Below are 26,023 nucleotides of genomic sequence, written 5' to 3'. Positions count from 1 at the left end.
CCGGCCCTGTATATGAATATATTACGCAGATGGAACTGATGGCTGCAGCAGTTCATTGCCAAGGGCAGCAGGGCAATGAAGTATCTCCTACACAAGGGTTAAAGTCCATTGTATTCTCCAAATGTGAACTTGGCCACACTTTTTCCAGCTCGCATGACTTGTGGCCAAACGCCAATGCTGAAAAGTGAAAAAAAAAAAGACTTAAAATCCAGCAATGATCCAGGCTTTAAATTTGTTATATAAATTTTTTGCTTGAGTATGTTTTGACATAATAGTTTCCATGGATATCTGTAAAAAGTCAGTGCTCTCATGTGCAAAACACATACAGGCTTTAGAGATCAATTACCTCACTTTTCATAGTCATACAAGTGATCACAGCCTAACAGTACAAACTGAAGTTATTATGATCACATCGGGGGCCGGTTAGCAGGTACCTCCAGTTTTAGGCTAGGGCTCCATGGCGACTTTGGCAGCGACACAACACAGGTCGCACACAGGTCAACACTTTGCAACACAGGTTGCATGATCAAAGAGGGCTGTGAATGTGGCCATGTCGCAAACCGCAGGCTGCCGTGACCACAACATGACAGTCGCAAGAAATCCATCTAGTTTGGATCTCTTGCAACTATCATGTGGCGGTCACAGCAATTTACTTTTATTACTGTGATGCAGTCAGCGATACTGCGATAACACAGTGATCTTTGGTCATGCGACATGTGTTGCGGCTAAAGTCGCCATATAACCCTAGCTTTGTCCATATTTTAAAATCGAGCAATGCTTCATAAAGCAGTAAGCCTGTTCATTAAACTCTGATGCCTTATTTAGATAAATTCCTATAGAGAATAGAGGGGTTATTGCACTCTAGGAGCAGTTTAAGGGTATGTGCACACGATAATGTCAATTACGGGTGAAATTATGGAGCTGTTTTCAGGAGAAAACAGCTCCTGCATTTCAGACGTAACTTCTCGTACTCACGTTTTGCGAGGCGTCAATTACGGACATAAGTTGGAGCTGTTCTTCATTGGATTCAATGAAAAACGGCTCCAATTACGTCCCAAGAAGTGTCCTGCACTTCTTTGACGAGGCTGTTATTTTACGCGCCGTCTTTTGACAGCGACGCGTAAAATTACAGGTCGTCGGCACAGTACATCGGCAAACCCATTGAAATGAATGGGCAGATGTTTGCCGACGTATTGGAGCCGGGTTTTCAGGCGTAATTCGAGGAGTAAAACGCCTCCATTACGCCTGAAAATAGGTTGTGTGAACCCAGCCTAAAGGTGAGACCAGACGTAGTGAAATTTGCAGCAATTTACAGTACAAATAAAGTGGAGGGGTTTTCAAAACCCCAACCACATCCAGCAGACAAAATCTGTACAGAAATCAGAGCATGCTGCAGATTTTCAAATCTGCAGCTTGATCATTCTTGGGCGGAAAAGCTGCGGATTTTCACTGTAGATTTCACCCTTTGCAATGTCTAGGGAAAAATCTACGTCAAATTTTGGCGTGGATTCATTGAAAAATCTGCACATCTGCCATTACCCTAAAGAGGACTTACATCGGTGCTAGGAATTCCACTTTTCTGTTGTTATAGGAACAGAAAAATGGAATTCAATGCTATCTTTAATGGGGTCTGTCAGGTGTCCATTATGGTATCTGTCAGTTTATTATGGAAAAATAGCAGAGCAATCTGCAATGGAGGCTTTAACGCAGATGTGAACGGAGTTTAATTGCTAAAATTCTGTCACCACTAAGGGGAGCTTTGGAGCTTACTGCATACTATTTATTAATTGAACTCAACAAATTGCACAGTCTAAAGTAAACACCTCCTAGTGGTGGAAAAATGCTATAACTTAACACTGGCTATGCAGCGAATCTGGAACTCTGTATCAGAAAAACAGAGCACTTCTTGCAATAAAGATATTTGAAGAAAAATCGGCACTGAGGATAATTTGCATCTTAGTTTTTTTTTTTGCATCTAACATAAAAAAATTATGCAACTATGCAAATATCTTTCATAAACACTCTCTTACTATTTACGGTCTACAGCTCCTATACAGATCGATGTGTATCCATGGTTACAGACTTTAAAGAGGCTCTGTCACCAGATTTTGCAACCCCTATCTGCTATTGCAGCAGATAGGCGCTGCAATGTAGATTACAGTAACGTTTTTATTTGAAAAAAATGAGCATTTTTGGCCAAGTTATGACCATTTTTGTATTTATGCAAATGAGGCTTGCAAAAGTCCTAGTGGGCGTGTTTAAAGTAAAAGTCCAACTGGGCGTGTATTATGTGCGTACATCGGGGCGTTTTTACTACTTTTACTAGCTGGGCGTTCTGACGAGAAGTATCATCCACTTCTCTTCAGAACGCCCAGCTTCTGACAGTGCAGACACACAGCGTGTTCTCGAGAGATCACGCTGTGACGTCACTCACTTCCTGCCACAGGTCCTGCATCGTGTCGGACGAGCGAGGACACATCGGCACCAGAGGCTACAGTTGATTCTGCAGCAGCATCGGCGTTTGCAGGTAAGTCGATGTAGCTACTTACCTGCAAACGCTGATGCTGCTGCAGAATCAACTGTGGCCTCTGGCGCCGATGTGGCCGACACGATGCAGGACCTGGGGCAGGAAGTGAGTGACGTTACAGCGTGATCTCTCGAGAACACGCTGTGTGTCTGCACTGCCAGAAGCTGGGCGTTCTGAAGAGAAGTGGATGATACTTCTCGTCAGAACGCACAGCTAGTAAAAGTAGTAAAAACGCCCCGATGTACGCACATAATACACGCCCAGTTGGACTTTTACTGTAAACACGCCCACTTGGACTTTTGCATGCCTCATTTTCATAAATACAAAAATGGTCATAACTTGGCCAAAAATGCTCGTTTTTTAAAAATAAAAACGTTACTGTAATCTACATTGCAGCGCCTATCTGCTGCAATAGCAGATAGGGGTTGCAAAATCTGGTGACAGAGTCTCTTTAAGTAAACCCTGTGCAGTCTGTTCCTGCAGTGATACTTTCATCTAGTACCTAGTTCTTGTTATTATACATCTAGTAGGTTAGAAAGAAGTAGAGAACAGATGGAAGGGAATACAACTGCATTTATTACATGGAGCGACATGGCTGTACAGGCCATAAAAGTAGTACATATGAATTATAACACTATATATTAGAATATAATTATTGCACACTATCAATATGGTGTCCATATGCTGTGTGTGACATTGCATAGGACAAGCATATGTTACATATATTAAACAGTATTAAAAGCAAGCAACAATTCCAGACAATAATTAGAATAAATTTGGGTCTTATTAACATTGCAGCCGGTGTCCATACTGTGTCCATGTGTCTGTGTGCACAGAATGATGTCAGCGTTGGATAGGATCTGACAGTGGAAGGGGGAGAGAGGAGGAGTTGGAGAGAGTTCATAAGAGAGTCAGTGAAGATATTCAAACTAAAGGATTTCATTATTAGAATGGTCCAGTTAACAACAAACACACAACTGACAACGTTGGACATCTAGCGAAAACTAATCCTAGAACCAGGTAAATGTATATGTAATCTGATATAGAATTATTAATACCCTCAATTTCATGAAATAGTATTTGGTTCCCATTTTAGGAAATCAATATGGGAAAACTGTTGCTTAATCTGTAGCAATTGTACATGTCACTTTATTCAATCTTGTTTTTGCTTGGTGTTGTTAGCATGTTATCTTCTATTTTGCTTTATACACATAAATTCCACAATTTATTGACAACATTTTCTCAAATAGTCTGTCTGTCTGTCTGTCTTTCTATCTAAAATCTATTTATTTATATCTAATTATCTTAAAGTTGTATGAATGAATTTATTATTTTTCAAGAAGTGTATCTTGTGTTCAGTTATGCATAATACTGCATGTACTGGTACACATCAACAAAATGTTAGGTTACATATCTTTTTGTGCTGTCACAGTTTATTATCATAGTGATCTGAGGCTTTGGATGCAAATTATTAACGCACAGAATCTATAATAATTAATACACACATAAGACATGTGAGATATTACATACTTGATACAGTATCTATTAGAAAACATTGTGTATGTACTCATGCAGTAATTCTAGCTGGATATGATGCTCAACCTAAAGTGAATCTGTTATCAGAATATGCTGATGTATCTAAGGCTAGCATCTTATAAGAAAGGAGGAAAGATGATCCATTGCTGTATGAAGTTTAAAAGGGAAGTACTATTCCCACTTTTATTGTCAAAACAAAATGTGATTAAAAGTAGAAGAGAGACGCAGTCTCAAGGCGAAGAGTAGTGCGGGTTAGTAGCCGAGCCTACACGTTTCGAGCACGTGCAGTGCTCTTACCCATGGCATGGCTCGGGAATCCGAGCGAGGTGTCTGGAGACGCAGAACCGGTGAGCTGGTGGTTTCCTCCCTTTTCTACTTTCTCTAGCATCTTATAATGACAGCTCCACTGAAATATTATAGCCACTAAAAAAAAGAATCATAGTTATGAGTTTGCTGTATTCCTAAGCAGGGCCGGCCTTAGGTTGGATGGCGCCCTGTGCGGGACTCTCTATTGCCGCCCACTACACAAGCCAAAAATTAACCACATATATAGACACGCACATACTGGAACATATATACCATACATACATAAAGACAGATATTTAGACAAACAGAAAAATATATTTGCACACATTTTGGAATATATACATACAGGTAAATATATAGACGTACAAAAACATACACACACACACACACACGCGCGCAGATAAATACACAGACAGGAACATATACAAATACATAAAAGGCACATATATACAAGCACAAAGACACATTCAGAAACAGACCCATATATACCCACACAGGCAAATATATACACAGTGCACATTGTGTAGTAGATTTCACATGCAGTCAAATGTAACCCCACAGATAACACACAGTGATAACTCTGAGTACAGATAATGTCGTAGATGATAACTATACCCACAGACTCATATAAACACACACACATAGGCATATATATATATAAGGGCAGCAGAGTATATAAGGGGCAGCAGGGTATATAAGGGGCAGCATGGTATATAAGGAACAGTAAGGTGCATAAGGGGAAGCTGGGCATATAAGGGGAAGCAGGTTATATAAGGGTCAGCAGGGTGTATATAGGGGCCATCAGGGTATATAAGTGGCAGCAGTGTATATAAAGGTCAGCAGGGTATATAGGGGCAGCAGGGTATATGAGGGTAGCAGGGGATATAGTGGGATATAGGGTCAGCAAGGTATATAGGGGCAGCAGGATATATAGGGTGATATAGGGGCAGCAGGGTATATATGGGGCAGCAAGGTATATAGGGGCAGCAGCATATATAGGGGCAGCAAGGTTTATAAGGGGCAGCAGGGTATATAGAGGGCAGCAGGGTATATAAGGGGCAGCAGGGTATCTAGGAGGCAGCAGGGTATATAGGAGGCAGCAGGATATATAAGAGGCAGCAGGTTATATATGGTGCAGCAGGGTATATAAAGGGCATCAGGGTATGTAGGGGGCAGCAGGGTATATAAGAGGCAGCAGGGTACATAAGGGGCAGCAGGGTATATAGGGGGCAGCAGGGTATATAGGGGCAACCGGGTATATAAGAGGCAGCAGGGTATATGGGGCAGCAGGGTATATAAGGGCAGCAGGGTATATAGGAGCAGCAGGGTATATAAGGGGCAGCAAGGTATATAGGGGCAACAGGGTATATAAGAGGCATCAGGGTATATAATAGGCAGCAGGGTATATAAGGGGCAGCAGGGTATATAAGGAGCAGCAGGGTATATAGGGGCAGCAGGGCATATTGGGTCGGCATGGTATATAGGGGCAGCAGAGTATATAGGGGCAGCAGGGTATATGTGGGGCAGAAAAGTATATAAGAGGCAGCAGGGCATATAGGGACAGCAGGGTATAAAGGGGGCAGCACAGATATGTTCATTTTATCTGTTCTGTATATAAGGGGAAGCAGGGTATATAAGAGGCAGCAGGGTATATAAGGGGCAGCAGGGTATATAGGGGGCATCAGGGTATATAAGGGGCAGCAGGGTATCTAGGAGTCAGCAGGGTATATAAGGGGTAGCAGGGTATATAGGGGCAGCAGGGTATATAGGAGGCAGCAGGATATATAGGAGGCAGCAGGTTATATAAGGTGCAGCAGGTCATAAAGGGCAGCAGGGTATGTAGGGGGCAGCAGGGTATATAAGAGGCAGCAGGGTATATAAGGGGCAGCAGGGTATATCGGGGCAGCATGGTATATAGGGGCAGCAGAGTATATAGGGGGCAGCAGGGTATATGAGAGGCTGAAAGGTATATAAGAGGCAGCAGGGTATATAGGGACAGCAGGGTATAAAGGGGGCAGCACAGATATGTTCATTTTATCTGTTCTGTATATAAGGGGCAGCAGGGTATATAGGGGGAAGCAGGGTATATAAGGGGCATCAGGGTATATAAGGGGCAGCAGGGTATATAGGGGCAGCAGAGTATAAAGGTGATAGCACAGATATGTTCATTTTACCTCTTCTACTTTAATATTGAAAACACACTTTTATAAAGAGACAAACGCATACAGACACATATATACACACACACACACACACACACACTGTAACATATACACATACAATCACATAGACATACTGTATACACACACATATTGTTTACACACAGAGACACATACTGTATACACACCGAGACACATACTGTATACACACATAGACACACACATATACACAAAGACACAAATAGATATTCACCATCTCTCCAGGATCACAGGCTTCATTCAGGACGGGCTTTCGGCGGAGCTTCCTCCTCTTCTTTTGCTCCTCGGCTCTTATTTACTATGTGTATGTAACTAACAGTAGAGCACAGAGTGGAGGCAGAGCCCAGTGGCGCCCCCTACATGCTTGGAGGGTGCAGCGCCCTGTGCACTCGCACAGGTTGCACAACCCTAAGGCCGGCCCTGTTCCTAAGTCCTGAACTGCTCCCGCTAGATGACCCATCTGCTCAGTAACTGATATGGCAGAAAAGTTCAATTTCCAGTTACTAATAGCCAGTCTTCACATATCTCAATGTATGTACTAAAAGATTATGAGTAAAATAGATATATTACTAGAAATTACCTGTGTATCCAAGACACTTTAGTCCCTTCAGAGTCTAAATCTGCTTGTTGTGGTTGATATGATTTAGACATCCTTTAACCCCATCAGGACACAGCCTGTTTTCGCCTAATGAACCAGGCAATTTTTTTCATATCTGACGTGTTAATTCATGTGATAATAACTTTGGAATGCTTTTATTTTTTCAAGCGATTCTGAGACAATTTTCTCGTGAAATATTGTACTTTAAGTTAGTGGTAAACGTTGGTCAATACATTCAGTGTTTATTTGTGAAAAATACCAACATTTTGAGAAAATTTGCAAAAATTTAAATTTTTCTAAATTTTAATGTATCCACTTGTAAAACAGATAGCAATACCAAACAAAATAGTTGCTAGTTCACATTTCCCATATGTCTACTTTATGTTAGAATTGTTTTTTGAACATTCTTTTCTTTTTCCAGGACGTTACAAGGCTTAGAACTTTAGCAGCAATTTCTCACATTTTCAAGACAATCTCAAAAGGTTATTTTTTCAGGGACCAGTTCAGTTCTGAAGTGGCTTTGAGAGCCTTATTTATTAGAAACCCCCTATAAAATACTCCATTTTAAAAACTGCACCCCTCAAAGTATTCTGAACAGCATTTAGAAAGTTTCTTAACTCTTTTGGTGTTTCACAGGAATTAAAGCAAAGTGGAGGTGAAATTTACTAATTTATTTTTTTTTGCAGAAAATCTGTTTTAATTAAAAAAAATTCTGTAACACGAAGGTTTTACCAGAGAAACGCAACTCCATATTTATTGCCCAGATTCTGCAGTTGTAAGAAATATCCCACATGTGGCCCTAGTGTGCTAATCTACTGAAACACAGGCCTCAGAAGCAAAGGAGCACCTAGAGAATTTTGGGGTCTCCATTTTATTAGAATATATTTTAGGCACCATGTCAGGTTTGAAGAGGTTTTGTGGTGCCAAAACAGTGGAAACCCCCCAAAAATACACCATTAGGAAAACTACAACCTCAAGGAATTCATCAACCCTATATTTTAACCCTACAGTTTTGTTTTTTTGCTGAATTTAGTGATATTAGGATGTAAAAATGAAAAACTAAATGTTTTCCAGTAAAATGTAGAAATCTTCAATATTTACAAGGCATAAAGGAGAAAAAGCACCCCAACATTTGAAAAGCAATTTCTCCTGATTACGACAATACCCCATAAGTGGTAATAAACTGCTTTTTGGACCCAGTAAGCATTTTGACCCCACAGTTTTTTTTGCTGAATTTTGTGGATTTAGGTAGTGAAATTGAAAATCTACGTTTTTTTTCTAATAAAATGTCGTTTTAGCTTCGATTTTTCCATTTTTACAATAGATAAATGAGGAAAAAGCACCCCCATATTTGTAGCGTGAACTCTTCTGAGCATGGCAATACCCCATATGTGGTGATAAACTGATGTTTGGACCCACAGCAGGGCTTAGAAGGGAAAGAGCACCATTTGACTTTTGGAGCTCAAATTTTGCTGGAATGGTTTGCGGCATCATGTCACATTTGCAAATCCCCTGTGGGACCAAATCAGTGGAAACCACCCAAATGTGACCCATTTGGGAAACTTCACCCGTGAAAGAATTTAATGAGGGGTATAGTGAGCATTTTGACCCCACATTTTTTTTTGCTGAATTCAGTGGAATTATGCTGTGAAATTCAACATTTTATTTTTTCTGATAAAACGTGGAAATGTTACATTTTTACAAGGAGAAAAGGCACCCCAACATTTGAAATGCAATTTCTCCCGATTACGGTCATAAACTGCTGTTTGGACACACGGCAGGGCTCAGAAAGGCTCAGATTTTGCTGGCTTGGTTTTTGGGCGCCATGTTAATTTGCAAAATGCTAAGGTACCAGAGTACAGTGGAATAAGTAACCATATTTTAGAAACTACACCCCTCAAGGCATTTATCATTTGCCTGGACAGATGACAGGATTCAGAAGTGAAGAGCGCCATGCGCATTTGAGGTCTATTTCGGTGATTTTCACACCATTGGCCCACAATTGCAGGGCTCTTAGGTCAAATAGTAAAACAAACCCCCAAGTAGTGCCTCCTATCTTGGAAACAACATCTCTTAAGGCATTTTAAGGGGTGTAGTGAGCATTTTAACCCCACAGGTCTTTCTTCATTAGAAATTAATGATTAATGCGCAGCGGATGGTGCAAAGTGAAAATTGCAATTTTCCACTGTTTTGCCATTTTAGTGCACAATATGTTGTGCCCAGTTTGTGCCACCGAAGACAAATACCTCATAAAATGTTAAGCGGGTTCTCCCAGGTATGGCAATGCCAAGCCAAGGAAATAAGTATTTGATCCCTTGCTGATTTTGTAAGTTTGCCCACTGTCAAAGACATGAACAGTCTAGAATTTTTAGGCTAGGTTAATTTTACCAGTGAGAGATAGATTATATATATATATATATATAAAAAAAAAAAAAAAATCACATTGTCACAATTATATATATTTATTTGCATTGTGCACAGATAAATAACTATTTGATCCCTTTGGCAAACAAGACTTAATACTTGGTGGCAAAAACCTTGTTGGCAAGCACAGCAGTCAGACGTTTTTTGTAGTTGATGATGAGGTTTGCACACATGTTAGATGGAATTTTGGCCCACTCCTCTTTGCAGATCATCTGTAAATCATTAAGATTTCGAGACTGTCACTTGGCAACTCGGATCTTCAGCTCCCTCCATAAGTTTTCGATGGGATTAAGGTATGGAGACTGGCTAGGCCACTCCATGACCTTTAATGTGCTTCTTTTTGAGCCACTCCTTTGTTGCCTTGGCTGTATGTTTCGGGTCATTGTCGTGCTGGAAGACCTAGCCACGAGCCATTTTTAATGTCCTGGTGGAGGGAAGGAGGTTGTCACTCAGGATTTGACGGTACATGGCTCCATCCATTCTCCCATTGATGCGGTGAAGTAGTCCTGTGCCCTTAGCAGAGAAACACCCCCAAAACATAATGTTTCCACCTCCATGCTTGACAGTGGGGACGGTGTTCTTTGGGTCATAGACAGCATTTCTCTTCCTCCAAACACGGTGAGTTGAGTTAATGCCAAAGAGCTAAATTTTAGTCTCATCTGACCACAGCACCTTCTCCCAATCACTCTCAAAATCATCCATATGTTCATTTGCAAACTTCAGACGGGCCTGTACATGTGCCTTCTTGAGCAGGGGGACCTTGCGGGCACTGCAGGATTTTAATCCATTAAGGCGTAATGTGTTACCAATGGATTTCTTGGTGACTGTGGTCCCAGCTGCCTTGAGATCATTAACAAGTTCCCCCCGTGTAGTTTTCGGCTGAGCTCTCACCTTCCTCAGGATCAAGGATACCCCACGAGGTGAGATTTTGCATGGAGCCCCAGATCGATGTCGATTGACAGTCATTTTGTATGTCTTCCATTTTCTTACTATTGCACCAACAGTTGTCTCCTTCTCACCCAGCGTCTTACTTATGGTTTTGTAGCCCATTCCAGCCTTGTGCAGGTCTATGATCTTGTCCCTGACATCCTTAGGCCTCATGCACACGACCGTATTTTTTCCCACCCGTAAATACTGGCGTAAATATGGGTCCGGTGTCACACGTATTCCACCCGTTTTGCACCAGTATTTACGAACCCGTGCTCGTAAATATGGGTCCGGTGTCACACGTATTCCACCCGTATTTACGAGCACGTTTTTGGCGGCAAAATAGCACTGCACTAATCGGCAGCCCCTTCTCTCTATCAGTGCAGGATAGAGAGAAGGGACAGCCTTTTCTGTAATAAAAGTTAAAGAAATTCATACTTACCCGCCGTTGTCTTGGTGACGCGTCCCTTTCTTCACAGCCAGCCCGACATCCCTGGATGACGCGGCAGTCCATGTGACCGCTGCAGCCTGTGATTGACCTGTGATTGGCTGCAGCGGTCACATGGCCTGAAACGTCATCCAGGACGTCGGGCCGGATGTCGAGAGAGACGCGTCACCAAGGCAACGGGCGGGAGACCGGACTGGAGGAAGCAGGAAGTTCTCGGTAAGTATGAACGTCTTTTATTTTTATTTTTTACAGGTTTATACTGATCGGTAGTCACTGTCCAGGGTGCTGAAAGAGTTACTGCCGATCAGTTAACTCTTTCAGCTCCCTGGACAGTGACTATTTACTGACGTCGCTTAGCAACGCTGCCGTAATGACGGGTGCACACATGTAGCCACCCGTCATTACGAGAGCTCCATAGACTTCTATGGACTGTCCGTGCCGTTATTACGGCCTGAAATAGGACATGTTCTATCTTTTTCAACGGCACGGGCACCTTCCCGTGAGAAAACGGGAAGGCACCCGTCGCCAATAGAAGTCTATGAGCCCGTTATTAGGGGTCGTAATCACGACCCGTAATAACGGGAGTTTTTACGGTCGTGTGCATGAGGCCTTAGAAAGCTCTTTGGTCTTGCCCATGTTGTAGAGGTTAGAGTCAGACTGATTAATTGAGTCTGTGGACAGGAGTCTTTTATACAGGTGACCATTTAAGACAGCTGTCTTTAATGCAGGCACCAAGTTGATTTTGAGCGTGTAACTTGTCTGGAGGAGGCTGAACTCTTAATGGTTGGTAGGGGATCAAATACTTATTTCTCTGTGCACAATGGAAATAAATATATATAATTTTGACTATGTGATTTTCTTTTTTTTTTTTATATATAATCTATCCCTCACTGGTAAAATTAACCTAGCCTAAAAATTCTAGACTGTTCATGTCTTTGACAGTGGGCAAACTTACAAAATCAGCAAGGGATCAAATACTTATTTCCTTCACTGTAAGTGGACGTAAACTGCTGTTTGGGCACGCTGTAAGGTTCAGAATGGAGGGAGCACCATTTGGCTTTTGGAGCGTAGATTTTGCTTGGTAGTAGTTCTGTTTGGGGTTTTACTGGTATTTCAGTTTATATTGTGGGGGCATATGTAAGCTGTGCGGAGTACATCAGGGTATAATAAGAGGGTATAATAATGTGAAAAATAAATAATAATTCTTAGATGTGTGGCCGGTGTCGCACTGATAAATGGTGCCGAATCTTATCCGCTTTTGGAACGATCTGCACATTTAGTGTCGCCATATTCTGAGAGCCAGAACTTTTAGATTTTTTTCCCCAACAGAGCTGTGTGAGGGCTTATTTGTTGCGGGACAATCTGTAGTTTTCATTGGTACCATTTTGGGGTGCACACAATTTTTTTGATCACTTTTTATTCAAGTTTTTTGGCAAGCAAAATGACCAAAAACCAGCAATTCTGACAATATTTTTTTATTCTTTTTTTTTACAGTGTTCACTGTGGGCTATAAATGACAATTTTACTTTATTCTGTGGGTCGATACGATTACGGCGATACCAAACGTATATCTTTTTTTACATTATGCAGCGTTTGCACAATAAAATCACTTTTTTTTTATAAATAATTTATTTTTTGTGTCACCATATTCTGAGAGACATAACTTTTTTTTTTTCAGTCAAAAAAGCTGTTTCAGTCAAGGGCTTGTTTTTTTGTGGGACCGGTAGTTTTTTTTAGTTTTTATTGGTACTGTTTTGGGGTACATGCGACTTTTTGATCACCTTTTATTCCATGCGTTGGGAGGGGTGGTGATAAAAAAAATAGCGATTCTGGCATTGTTTTTTTTTGTTTTTTTTGCGGTGTTCACCATGCGGGAAAAATAACATTACATTTTTATAGTTTGGGTCGTTACGAATGTGACGATACCAAATATGTGTACTTTTTTTTAACATTTTCATTTTTTTCTTATAATAAAACACTTATTACAGAAAAAAAAAGGTGGTTATTGTCTTTATTCATTTGAAACGTTTATTTTTATAATTTTATTCAACTTTTTTATTAACTTTTTTCAACTTTTCTTTTTTTATCCCACTAGGGGACTTGAGGGCCTGCACCTCTTATCGTTACTTTAATGCTCTACTCTATCTTTACTCTAGAGCTGTCAGTCATTCACTGACAGCAAGCCTATGAGGTCCCATCACTGGGTGGGGCCTAATAGGCTATTGTACGTGGCAGACCAGGAGGCTATTGTTAGGCCTCCGGTTGCCATAGTAACGATCGGCATCCTCACGATCATATCGTGACGATGCCGATCGCTACAAAGCACTAAGATGCCGCAATCGCTTTTCATTGCGACATCTAAGGGGTTAACGGCAGGAATCGGAGCTAGCTCCGTTCCCTGCCATTACGGCATGGTGTCAGCTGTAACATACGGCTTATACCCACGGCTGATGTCCCAGGTTTAGCTCTTGAGCTTGCGCCATCTTCCTTTTGCGGCTGGGAGCATTTTAGGCCCCGCCTCCAGGTGGTGCCTAACAGGCTTCCGTACTTTGCAGACAGGAGGCCATTGTAAGGCCTCCGGTCTGCCAGAGCAGTTATCGGAACCCCGCGATTGCGTTGTGGGGTTCCGATCTGCTAGGAAACACCATAGATGCAGTGCTCGCTTTTGAGCGCTGCATGTAAAGGGTCAATCGGACAGATCGGAGGCTAGCTCCGGTCCTGGCCTTGCCCCAGGGTGCCCGCATCAGCAAAACAACGTACCACTACGTTGTGTTGCGTTAAGTCCTTATCGACAACAACGTACTAGTACGTTGAATGTTGTTAAGGGGTTAAACCATAAAATCAGGTGTGTGGATAGGGCTATCAAAAAAATAGCCGGATAATAAGGGGAAATGAAAGGGTGAGGCTACATGCAAAGACCTTTATTATCTAATATTTCAGGGGTCTAGGGTAGTGACAGGATTAATGCCAGCTTCCCTGGTGATCTAAGTACTAATGCCAACATTTTTGATTGATTAAATGGTAACTAAACGTTTGACAAACCTCTCACATGTCATAGTGACATGTCAGAAGTTTTGATTGGTGGGGGTCCGAGCGCGGAGACCCCCACCAATCACTAAAGTGAAGCATCAGAAGTGCTCGTGTAAACGCTCAGCCACTAAGTTTCTGTTCGGATTTTTCCCGAAAGTCGATGTATCAGAGTAATGGCTCATAGACTTTCTATTGAGCCCATACTCCGATACATTGATTTCCGTAAGAAACCGAACAGACACGAAGCGGCTTAGCGCTCACACGAGCGCTTCTGCCGCTTCGTGTTGGCGATTGGTGGGAGTCTCAGTACTCGGACCATCACCAATCAAAACTTCTGACATGTCACTATTACATGTCAGAAGTTTGTGAAACACTGGTTCTCATCTATCAAAACTGTCTAAAAGAAAAATTGCCCTTGTTTCCCATAGCAACCAATCACAATGCAGCTTTTGTTTTTCCCAGGCCAGTTCACCTCTTTCACTGCCAGGGTTTTTTGGACACTTGGCACCTCTGGTAGCCAGTACAATTTTCCCACTGTTAACATGTACAAATAAAACCTAAATTACAATAGAAAAAAATTTGACTAAATCCCCATATATGTTTTCTAAAAGCAGACACCTGGCACATTGTCAAAATGCCACTCAGCACTAAATACACACAGGCACAATCATGCAATTTTGTGTCAAAGAGCAATATTTCATAAAAAATTAAAAAAAATTATAATTGTGGCTAAAAGTATGACTTAATCAGAAAGTTACATGCACCACACAGCCTAAAAATAAAAGTTCAATATGTGGAAAGTAACTTTTATGCCTATGTCTACACGTACATATCTTAATAAAATCACCAGAATTAAAAAGACCAAAAATCTAGTTTTGAGCTGAAAACTTTAAAAAAGTAGCAACCTATCAAATACTGCACACACCCTAAAAGTGAGTGCACCCCAAACCATATATATTTCAAGAAAGCAGATAACTAGACGATTGCAGTTGACGTGGCGTGCTGTTGGCAGCCATGTCCACCTTCACCTAACTTTGTGACAAACAGGATTGTAAATAAATTATTTGCATTATAAAAACTCATATGCAAGCAGAGATTTATAATCAAAAAGAGTGTAAAAAAACATAGACCTAGGTGTGCAAAGCTCATATTTACCACATACGTCTACATCAGCAGTCTCAAACTCGGGCGGGTAAGTGGGCAACATATAGAAAAAATGGGAAGTTGACGGGCCGCATTACTTTCAAATTTGATACAATACAAAATTATTGTTAATCAATTAGTTATTTGAACTACTATAATAATACTACATTACTATAATAATACTATATTAGTGTTACACTACATTACTATAATAATAGCGCTAGGTTTAAACTTAATGGAAATTTGGGATTTTTTTCCACGTACTCATTTCAACAATCCAGTTTTCCAGCTTAAGTGTCGCTAAATGCAGTCCGGCGGCTCAGTTGGCAGCGTTTGGCAGACACACAAAAGTCAAGATTGGACAGCCCCTTTTTAGATACTGCCACAGAGCCCTCTATAGATACTGCCACAGAGCCCTCTATAGATACTGCCACAGTGCCCTCTGTAGATACTGTCACAGTGCCCTCTGTAGATACTGCCACAGTGCCCTCTGTAGATAATGCCACACACCCCTAGATAATGCCAGTGTCCTCTATAGATACTGCCACACACCCAGTGTCCTCTGTAGATAATTCCACAGTGCCCTTTGTAGATAATTCCACAGTGCCCTCTGTAGATACTGCCCCAGTGCCCTCTGTAGATGCTGCCACATAGACCTCTGTAGATGCTGCCACAGTGCCCTCTGTAGATGCTGCCACAGTGCCCTCTGTAAATAATGCCACCCCCCCTTGTAGATAGTGCCACACACACCCCCAGTAGATAGCTCTATTAGGGCTCCCTCTAGGAGTGGAATCCCCAGGCAGAGCATTTGAGTCGCTTTGACCAGAGATTCCTCTGCTGGAAGAGCCCCTGACATCACTGTCCATACAAAGTGACGTCAGGTGATCCTCCTGGACCGGAATGTGCTGTCAGGGGCAACCCCAGACACGGGGTCCCAGAGCAGAGCACTAGTATAGGCTCTGCTCCGGAACTCTGGGGAAGCCCCTGATATCAGTGTCCATATATGGAGTCCCGAAGCAGAGCCGCTTCTAGCACTTTGCCTGGGATTCCAGCTCTGCTCCTGACATCACTCTTAATATATGGACAGAGATGTCAGGGGCAACCCCAGAGCTGGAGTCCCAGGCAAAGCGCTAGTAGCGCTCCTACTGTGGCTCCAGCTGTGCTTCTGCCATCACTGTCCAGCTCTTGGGAAGCCCTAGACATCGCTGTCCATATATGGACAGCAATGTCAGGGAATTTCACAGAGTCCCGGAGCAGAGCCGATACTAGCACTCTGCCCGGGACTCTGCTCTGGGGAAAACCCTGACAACACTGTCCATATATGGACAGCGATGTCAGGGAGTTCCACAGAGTCCCGGAGCAGAGCCGATACTAGCGCTCTGCCCGGGGCTCCGCTCTGGTGAAGATCCTGACAACACTGTCCATATATGGACAGCGATGTCAGGGAATTCCACAGTGGCTCTGTGTCCCGCGGGCAGCAGATGACAGCCTCAGGGCCCCATGCGGCCCGCCGGCCGCGTGCTTGAGGCCCCTGATCTACATCAACAAGAGCTTGTTTTATAAAAAAACACTGAAACAGAGGCCATAAAAAGTTTGTTCATCATCTACAAATGAGTTCAAAATATACTAGTCCTTCCCAATGAATTAGAATATCATCAAAAAGTTAATTTATTTCAGTAATTCAATTCAAAAAGTAAAACTCATATATTATGTAGAATCATTACTCACAGAGTGATCTATTTCCAGCATTTTTTTTATTTTACTGTTGGAGATTATGGCTAGCAGTTAATGAAAACCCAAAATTTAGTTTGTCAGAAAATTGGAATATTATATAAGCCCAATTTAAAAAATGATTTTTAATACCGAAATGTTGGCCTACTGAAAAGTATGTACAGTATATGCACTCAATACTTGGTCAGGGCTCCTTTTGCATGAATTACTGCATCAATGCGGTGTGGCATGGAGGCGATCAGCCTGTGTCTCTGCTGAGGTGTTATGGAAGCCCAGGTTGCTTTGATAGCGGCGTTCAGCTCGTCTGCATTGTTGGGTCTGGTGTCTCTCATCTTCCTCTTGACAATAACCCATAGATTCTCTATGGGGTTTAGGTCAGGCGAGTTTGCTGGCCAATCAAGCGCAGTGATACTGTGATTATTAAACTAGGTATCAGTACTTTTGGCAGTGTGGGCAGGTGCCAAGTCCTGCTGGAAAATGAAAATGAGAACTGTAAGCATTGATACATACCACACATGTCTACGTTCTCAGGTGCATGTGTTAATAAAATGGCAAAACCACAGAAATGAAACAACTAATTTTGCACGCACATTAAATTGGGGATTATAAAAAAAGTATTGAATTTTAAAACAATTGCAATAAAATAGTTCCATTTTGATGCGATTCTGCGAAAATTGCGGCAAAAAAACACTGTTTTTTTTCTGGCTGACGCAGTGGTGTAACTATAAGGGGCGCAGCGCACCACATAAATGAAAAGTTACTATAGTAACTGGGGCCTACGTAATAAAATACACTGCCACCGTTACTATTGTAACTAACAGTACCTACCCTCCTCTTTCCGGAGCGCCGCGGACAACATCCCGACTCTAGATTGAGTCAAGACCTCCGCTGCGGCCGAAGAGGAGGGTAGGTTTAATACCCACTGTCTGCTGGAGCTGATGGGTCGGGGTCCGACTCTTGGGACCCCCGCCAATCAGCTATTTTGAAGGGGGTGCAGCGCTCCTAAGAGCACTACTTCCCCTTCATTCTGGTCACTTTTTTACACAATGAATCGCCGATATGGATGTGTCAGCGATTCACAGTGTGAGCAAGTGAGGAAAATGAAGGGGAAGTAGCATTGTATGAGTGATGCACCCCCTTCAAAACAGCTGATTGGCGGGGGTCACGGGAGTCGGTCCCCGACCTATCAGCTATTGAAGGCCTATCCTGAGGATAGGCCATCAATGTTTAGGGACTGGACAACCCCTTTTACGCCTACCATGTATTAGGATAAGATACAGGGCCCCTGTATAAGATTACTGTCTGCTGGACCCTGTATCTAAGTCTACCATATATATTAGGCTGTGTTCACATCACTGTTGCCCTTCCATTGAGGGGTTCCGTCTGAGGTTTCTGTCGGGTAACCCCTCAATGGAACGGCAAACTAAAACCTCAGCTTCCATTTCCCTCACCATTGATCTTCACGGTGACGGAAACATTGCTAATGGTTTCCGTTTGTCACCATTGTGACAGGGTTCAGTTGTTCTTGGCGCAACTAATAGCGCAGTCGACTGCGCTATTGATTCCGTCAAAACAACGGGAACCAATCAATTATGAGGGAAACAGAAGCTGAGGTTTCAGTTTTCCTTTCCGTTGAGGGGTTACTTGACGGAAACCTCCGGCGGAAAGGCAGCGGTGATGTCAACAGGCCATTACTAAGCGTTTTTTTTTTTGAGTTTGTGTTTTTTAAAGGTTTGGTCATTGGACTACATCGGATTCGAGGACTACTTCGATGACGGCTTTTTTTTATTATCAATAAAACCTGTTTTTTCTATGTCTGTATTTTTTTAAAACTTTAATACTACTGCCTTATTAATAGCTGCTGGCTGATTGACAGCGTCCATTACTAAGGCGGCACTTAGTGTTAGCCGGTGCAGAGGCTAACACTAACCCCTGTTATTAACCTGGTACCCACCGCCACCAGGGGTGCCTGGAAGAGCCGGGTGAGATCCAGTACCCGACCATCCGTAGTGATGCCCGGGGACTGAGGCGGCTGCAGGCTGGTATTAGTAGGCTGAGAAGGACCGGAAACCTTGGCCCTTCCCACCCTGGTAATGCTAGGCTGCAGCTGCTGTTTTGTATCTGGCTGGTTATGAAAAATGGGGGAGACTCCATGTAATTTTAAAAAACTAAATTAAATAAATTAAATAAATAAATAAATAATTGGAAAGAACGATGTCGGGTTACCCCATTTTTATAACCAGCCAGATACAACACAGCAGCAGACTAGCATTACCAGGGTGGGAAGTACCACTGTTTTGGGGCTTTCCCAGCCTAACAATACCAGCCAGCGGCCATTACTAAGGCGGTAGTAATAAAGTTTAGAAAAATACAAAGACATCGGAAAAATATTTTATTGAAATAAAAATCCCACACAACCCTCGTTTTATTTTAACTATTTTATTGCGAATAATAATCGAAGTAGTCCTCGAATCCGAAGTAGTCCAAAATACAAAAAACAGAAACACACAAAAATAATTAGTAACACATAAAAAAGAAAAACAATTATTATTCTTACCTTTCCTGGGTCCAGCGCTGGAGCCGCAATTTCAGCGAGCTGGGCCCTATTTCTAATCCACTGTATCAAATACCGATAATGTGTGATATTCTCTGCTGATCTACTGTATCTAATCCCATCATGTGTGATACTGTCTGCTGAGCCACTGTATCTAATTCTATCATGTGTGATACTGTCTGGTAAACCACTGTATCTAATCCTATCATGTATGATACTGTCTGCTGAGCCACTGTATCTAATCTTATCCATAGCTATAGGGCCGTAGTACTATAGATATGCTGTCTCCTATATACACATATACAAACACACACACACATTTTTGGGTCACTTAGGAGACCCAGCGATGCAGCTGAAAGCTGCGGGCCGTCGGCAATGAGAGGTTTGGTGGGCCCAAGAAGAATCTTTGTATCGGGGCCCATGAGCCTTTAGCTATGCCCCTGGGCTGACGGAAACATTTAATATCCATCGGAAATGTATTAGACATTCCAATCAGCGTATTTAACGCTTAAGATTGGGTACGGACAGGATAGGGACAGTGTAAATTGTAAAAAGTTTATTAATGTTGTTGTGTGGTGCAAGTTCTTAGTGCGACTTATTTGACACCGCAATCCGGACGCTGGAAAATGTCAGGGTTGTGGAGTCGATAAATGGCAGGGCGGCAACTGTTTCAACTGCTGGGATCAAAGGTACCTCGGATACTGGCCATTTAACCCCTTAGATGCCACTGTCAATAGTGACCACGGCATTTGAGTGGCTTACAGAGAAGGGTGCTCCCTATTTCACCTATCAGTTACCTGTAAAAGCGATCAGTGGCCAACATTGGGCTGCCATGACAGCCAGTGCCTAACAAACATTGAAATTGTTCCAAAATAGTATTAAAGAAAATTACATCTCGTCCTACATAAAAAACAAGTCCTCATATGGCTACATATGGATACATTGACAGAAAAATAAAACAGCTGTGGCTCTTGGAATGCAAAAACAAATTATTTTTCTTTAAAAGTGTTTTTACTGTGCAAAAGTAGTAAAACATACTGTAAAAAAAAAACATACATATTTGTAATTGTACCAACCCGTAGAATAAAGGTAACATGCTATTTGCGCCATACTGTGAAAGGCAAAATTTAAAACATGTCCCAGATGCATGGTGCTAGCGATGCCTCCACTATAAACTGTGTCTCCCTCTCAAAACCTACCTGTGAGGCTAGATTCACATGAGCATTGCAAATCTTGAACGTGAAAAACTACAGTTTTTCATGTCCGAGGTGTATCCATGCTGTGCCCTGCAGGACGCGTTATCACGCATCCCTCCATAGACTGTAGACTATGGGGGATGCATGATAACGCGTCCTGCCGGGTTTTCACGTTCGAAGTTTGCAACGCTCGTGTGATTCTAGCCTTACTTGCACAAAAATCTTCATACCATTGAGTAAGGCTCGATTCACACCACATTTTTGCATTCTATTGAAAGGTACTGTTTGGTTTTTTGCTCAGATTTATCCATCCTGTTTAAGGGTATGCTCACACTCTTAACAAAAAACGTCTGAAAATACGGAGCTGTTTTCAAGGGAATGAGCACCTGATTTTCAGCCGTTTTTTAATCAAACTAGCATTTTTCGCGTCGTTTTTTACGGCCTTTTTGGAGTTGTTTTTCTATTGAGTCAATGAAAGACGGCTCCAAAATCGGCTCAAGAAGTGACATGCACGTCCTTTTACAGGGCGTCTTTTTATGTGCCGTTTTTTGAAAATGAGGCGAATTTTACAGCATTTACAGTAGCAGCAAAGTGGGTGACATTTTGCAAATCTCAGGCCCACACTGCGAAAATGAATCAGTGTTGCGGTTTGCTGTAAAAACCACAGAAAACCCACAGGTGCACATAAAGTTTGCTATAATCAATGATTCACACTAAATATGCAGGTAAAACTGCTGCTCCTTCCCAGTGCTATGACATGCTGGCTGTACACTGCAGTAGACCATACAAGAGCCAAATAATACCTCCACACCATGAGCACACATTACCACTACTTAGTGACTGAAAAATACTGTTAATGAAAAAAATAAAATATAATAAGACCAGTATTACCACAATACAGTGACCATATAGTGGTAGATGCCAATTCTACACAGGCACTTTGCAGATCAAATAAGTGAATGCTGTACAGTTAAATCCAGTGACTCACAGGTGACGTCTTCTCAGATTGGAGTCGTTCAATTTCCCTTCTCTTTTCCATCCACCCAAGACTGATATGATGATTTTTCCAACTATGACTTGTCTCTACACAGTTTGCTGCCCAGACATCTTTGGCTCCTTGCTTTTCCTGCACCTATTAGCCACCTTCTACACAAACTTCCCATCCACCTACCCCTTTAACAGTACCATCCTGCCCTAATACTGTGCCAGCTTCTGCCCCAGGTGCCCCATAATTATAGTTAAAGGGGTTAAACATTCAGGATCGGAGATAACTCAATCACAGTGACTCTGCCACAGCTGGGCTGCATAAGAACGGAATAGCAAAGCTCTATATAGCTGTTTTGCTATGCAAATACCTTGAAAATAGCTCATAAGATTGTCTTTTTTGTCCCACAAAAATGGAGCTTAACTTTACTTAGACAAAACAGGAATGCCATAACTTAACAGATTACCAATAATTTATTAATATGACGGAAGCTGTTCCCTAACTCTCTAGAGCCAGATGTTGTTTTCGTCCTGCATCTGCTGCAATAACAACACTGAATTGTTTGGTCAGACTGCTTAGGAATGCATTCCTCAATCTTATTCATTTTCTTTATGACAATTCTCTCACTTATTTTGCTACACTTCCATGATGTCAAAACAGGATGCAACCCACTGATCGTTAGGCCTGGTTTACACTGAGTTGTTTGCAGGCAGAAAATTCGGCCTGGAAAAATTGGCTCCGTTTTTTTAAGTGGTTTTGCACCACACGCGTTTTTTTGATGCGTTATTTTGCCGTAATTTGTTAGGTGTTTTTTTTACCTCTTTCTTCAACAGGCAAAAGCAAAAAACAGCGAGCATTTTTTTTCAAAAACGCGGAAAAAACCGCTGTGGCCATTTGTGGCATATTTTCTGTCTTTCATTGATTTCAATGGGGTTTTTGAGGTGTAAAGATAGGTCATGAGCGAGCGTTCTCGGGAAAAAAACGCCTCCACATCCCATTGAAATCAATGGGAGGTGTTTTCGGACGGCTTTTGGCGCGGTTTCCGACACGGTCCCCTCGTCAAAAAACGTGCCAAAAAAACTCTGTGTGAACAAGGCCTAAAGCCACTCGGGGATTTGGAGCACTGTACACAAAAGCGAAGACACCTATAAAGATACAGTATTATTACATTAATCAGCAGAAAACCTTGGATGTATTTAGATTGAATAATTTAATTTAGGAATAAATGTCTTAGATCACCAGCAATTGAATAATCTCTAATTAGCCAGACTTCGATTTCATCATTTTTTTTGTAGTACATGCACTGACAAATAGTTTGACACTTAATTTTTGTTTGTGTGAGAAGAAGGCGGCATGGCTTTCAAGTCACACTACATGTAACAGATGAATTTAGGTGTTCTGACACTTTTCTGTTTCTGTTAATTTGCGTTACATTGGCATTGTTCAGTAGCTGCTCCATGTTCAACAGATGTGTGCCATGATGGTTATCACAGAGCATGCTATACCAGAATTACACACTAGTAAATACACCCTTTTAAGCTTATATCATAGATATGGTAAGCTGTGGAGGGGGAATATTTTGGGGAATATGATCATTACAGAGGCTTTCCTGACATGTCTATTTAAGTAAATGCTTGCATTCCCCATAAAACAACAATTATGGAGCACCATTTCTTAGATTCTTTCTTAGGTTCTTAGATTAGATGTTTTGTACAATTACTATGTTATTCCTCCAGAAATTGTATGAATAAATTAACAACTGGGTGCTACCACTCCGTTTGTCCATGTTGAGTGTAAGGCTATGTTCACACGCTTAGCAAAAAAACTTGTGAAAATACGAAGCTGTTTTCAAGGGAAAACAGCTCCTGATTTTCATGCGATTTTTAAGAAAACTGACGTTTTTTACGGCCGATGAAATAAAAATGGCTCCAAAAACGGCTATAGAAGTGACTTGCACTTCTTTTTCGCGGGCTTTTTTTACGCGGACGTTCTGCTTCCGACTTTTTCGGACCAAAAAACGGCCGAAAATAAGTTGTGTAAACATACCCTAAGATCTTGTACGTAATGCCTATTAGTCAATAATTTCCAGGAGGAAAACAGAGAAATGGCAGAGTTTATTATTTGATGTTATTTCATGTCAGGAGAGCTAGCAGGTCCTCAAAGTCCTCTTTTATGCCATTATGAAACCCGATCAACTGGTCCCATTAACCCATTAGTGACTGCCCATAGGTGTGTTTACGGCTTTATTCTGATGCAGTAGCCTTTTTACGGCGCTGCATTAGAATAAAGTAGCGCCGACGGGAGTAGTGGAAGCTTCCTGCTCTCAGCTACTGGTGGTAGCTGAGGGCTTGGAGCACTGACTGTGGACCATTGTTTGCGGTGCCCAATCTGGTGATCACCGGCAGGGCCATATTTACAGCTCACGCTGCCCTAGGCACTGAGCCTGAATATGCCCCATTAAAGGTATGTAAAGCCATTTATCATCAGAATTTCCTAGTTTCAGACGAATTATACTGATATTTGGTGAGAGTTAACAAAGGAGAAGATCAACGATAAAACCTTTGTTTATCGTTGCTCTGCAAATGTGATGTAAAAATAATCAGTGACAAGATTGATAAATGTGAATGCCGCTTATTGTGAAAGTACACTTGGCGTTGCTGCTATGTGCACAGAAAGGTCCTGGTGTCAGATGGTGTGGACTGTGTTCTCCAAGACTCATGTGTACTGGTAAATACAGGGCATACAATGCTGTACAAGAATATGGAATCTGACTAAATAATACCACCATAGAGTGACTAAATAATACCACCATACTGTGCCTAAATAATACCACCATACTGTGACTAGATAACACCTCAATATAATGACTGAATAATACAACGATACTGTAACTAAATAATACCACAATATAATGACTTAATAATATCACCATACTGTAACTAAATAATACCAGCATACACTGACTGAATAATACCTCCACACTGTAACTGAATAATACCACAAATACACTGACTGAATAATACCACTATACTGCAACTGAATAATACCCCCATAAATAGACTGAATAATACCAGCATACACACTGAATACCACCATACTGTAACTGAATTATACCACCATACACTGTCTATATAATAACACCATACTATGACTGATTAATACCACCATACCGTAACTGAATAATACCAGCATACACTGACTCAATAATATCACCATACACTGACTCAATAATACCACCATCCAGTGACTGATTATTACAACCATATCGTAACTAAATAATACCTCCATACAGTCACTGAATAATACCTCCATACAGTGACTGAATAATACCACCATACAGTGACTGATAATACCACCATACCATAACTGAAAAATATAACCATACACTGACTGAATAATACCAGCATACGGTGACTGAATAATACCACCATACCGTAACTGAATAATATCACTATACACTGACTGAATAATAAAGGAAGAAAGGAACTCATGTTCCAGTATTGATTTACCAGTGAGGCCACCAGTGTCTTACCACCCCCCAGTACACAGTCCCAACAACTGTATCACATGATCTAAAATAATATATTTGACATCTTGTTCTAACCAGAGTTCCTCCATTTACTCATAATTTTAACAACCACCCCCCGTGGTGCATGCATAACATATGCTGAATGACATGCATTACATCCCCACACTATTGATTTTAGCCTTCACCTCACTTTTCCTTACCTATGCACTCATGATCCTATGACGTAAACTAGTGACAATTGAACTATAGATACGCCAAATATCTCAAACTGGCTTTTTTTCATTATACCCACATTATAATAACTCTTTTTCCAAGTGGTAATCAGCCATGTCTATAGCTCCAGCCACACCAGCACTGACATTTCTTACAAAGCATCACTTATGTATAAGTCTTGATAACTATAAAGAAATTTATAACTTACCCATTATGCTGGTCTGACTGGGATGACATTTGCTCGTTCAGATTGCACGTCGTGATTCGTCTTGCACTTTGCGTTCCATATGGTCACAAGATCTGGAACGCACACGTGACCACCAATCACGATCTATACTACAAAGCTCTCACCAACAATCCAGTATTGCATCCAACAAGGCAGAAACTTAAAATATCACCAAATAACTGATAATAAGATGTCTTGTTGTGTATGTTGTATTACATACGATGAGTACTCACCAGATATGAGAACGGGCGCATCTAACGCTAACACCATCTCACTTCCGGATTGCGTTCCATGTGACGCGTTGAGCCGTGGAACGCAATAAGGACTCAGCTGTTACCACCGGACATAGTATAAATTTGCCAGGGCGCCAGTTTCAAATCACACTACAGCCAAGTCTAAGGACGTCGCTATCGTCCGAAACGCGTAGGCTTTACAGGATCATTTCTCCCATT

At 41.7% G+C, this 26,023-nt stretch overlaps 1 long non-coding RNA gene across 1 annotated transcript in view; it reads left to right on the top strand.

Moving 5' to 3' along the window:
• The first annotated feature begins 3,480 nt into the window (after nucleotides 1-3,480).
• Nucleotides 3,481-26,023, top strand: part of LOC142657247 (uncharacterized) — a 93,337-nt gene continuing 70,794 nt past the window's right edge. Inside the window, exon 1 of the long non-coding RNA XR_012849854.1 lies at nucleotides 3,481-3,547. This is a non-coding gene — a long non-coding RNA (uncharacterized LOC142657247). The remainder of the gene's footprint in view (nucleotides 3,548-26,023) is intronic.

This window comes from Rhinoderma darwinii, chromosome 7, assembly GCF_050947455.1.
Source record: "Rhinoderma darwinii isolate aRhiDar2 chromosome 7, aRhiDar2.hap1, whole genome shotgun sequence".
Taxonomy (NCBI): domain Eukaryota; kingdom Metazoa; phylum Chordata; class Amphibia; order Anura; family Rhinodermatidae; genus Rhinoderma; species Rhinoderma darwinii.
The sequence above is the reverse complement of the archived record's forward strand: the minus strand, read 5'-3'. Positions and strand labels throughout refer to the sequence as shown.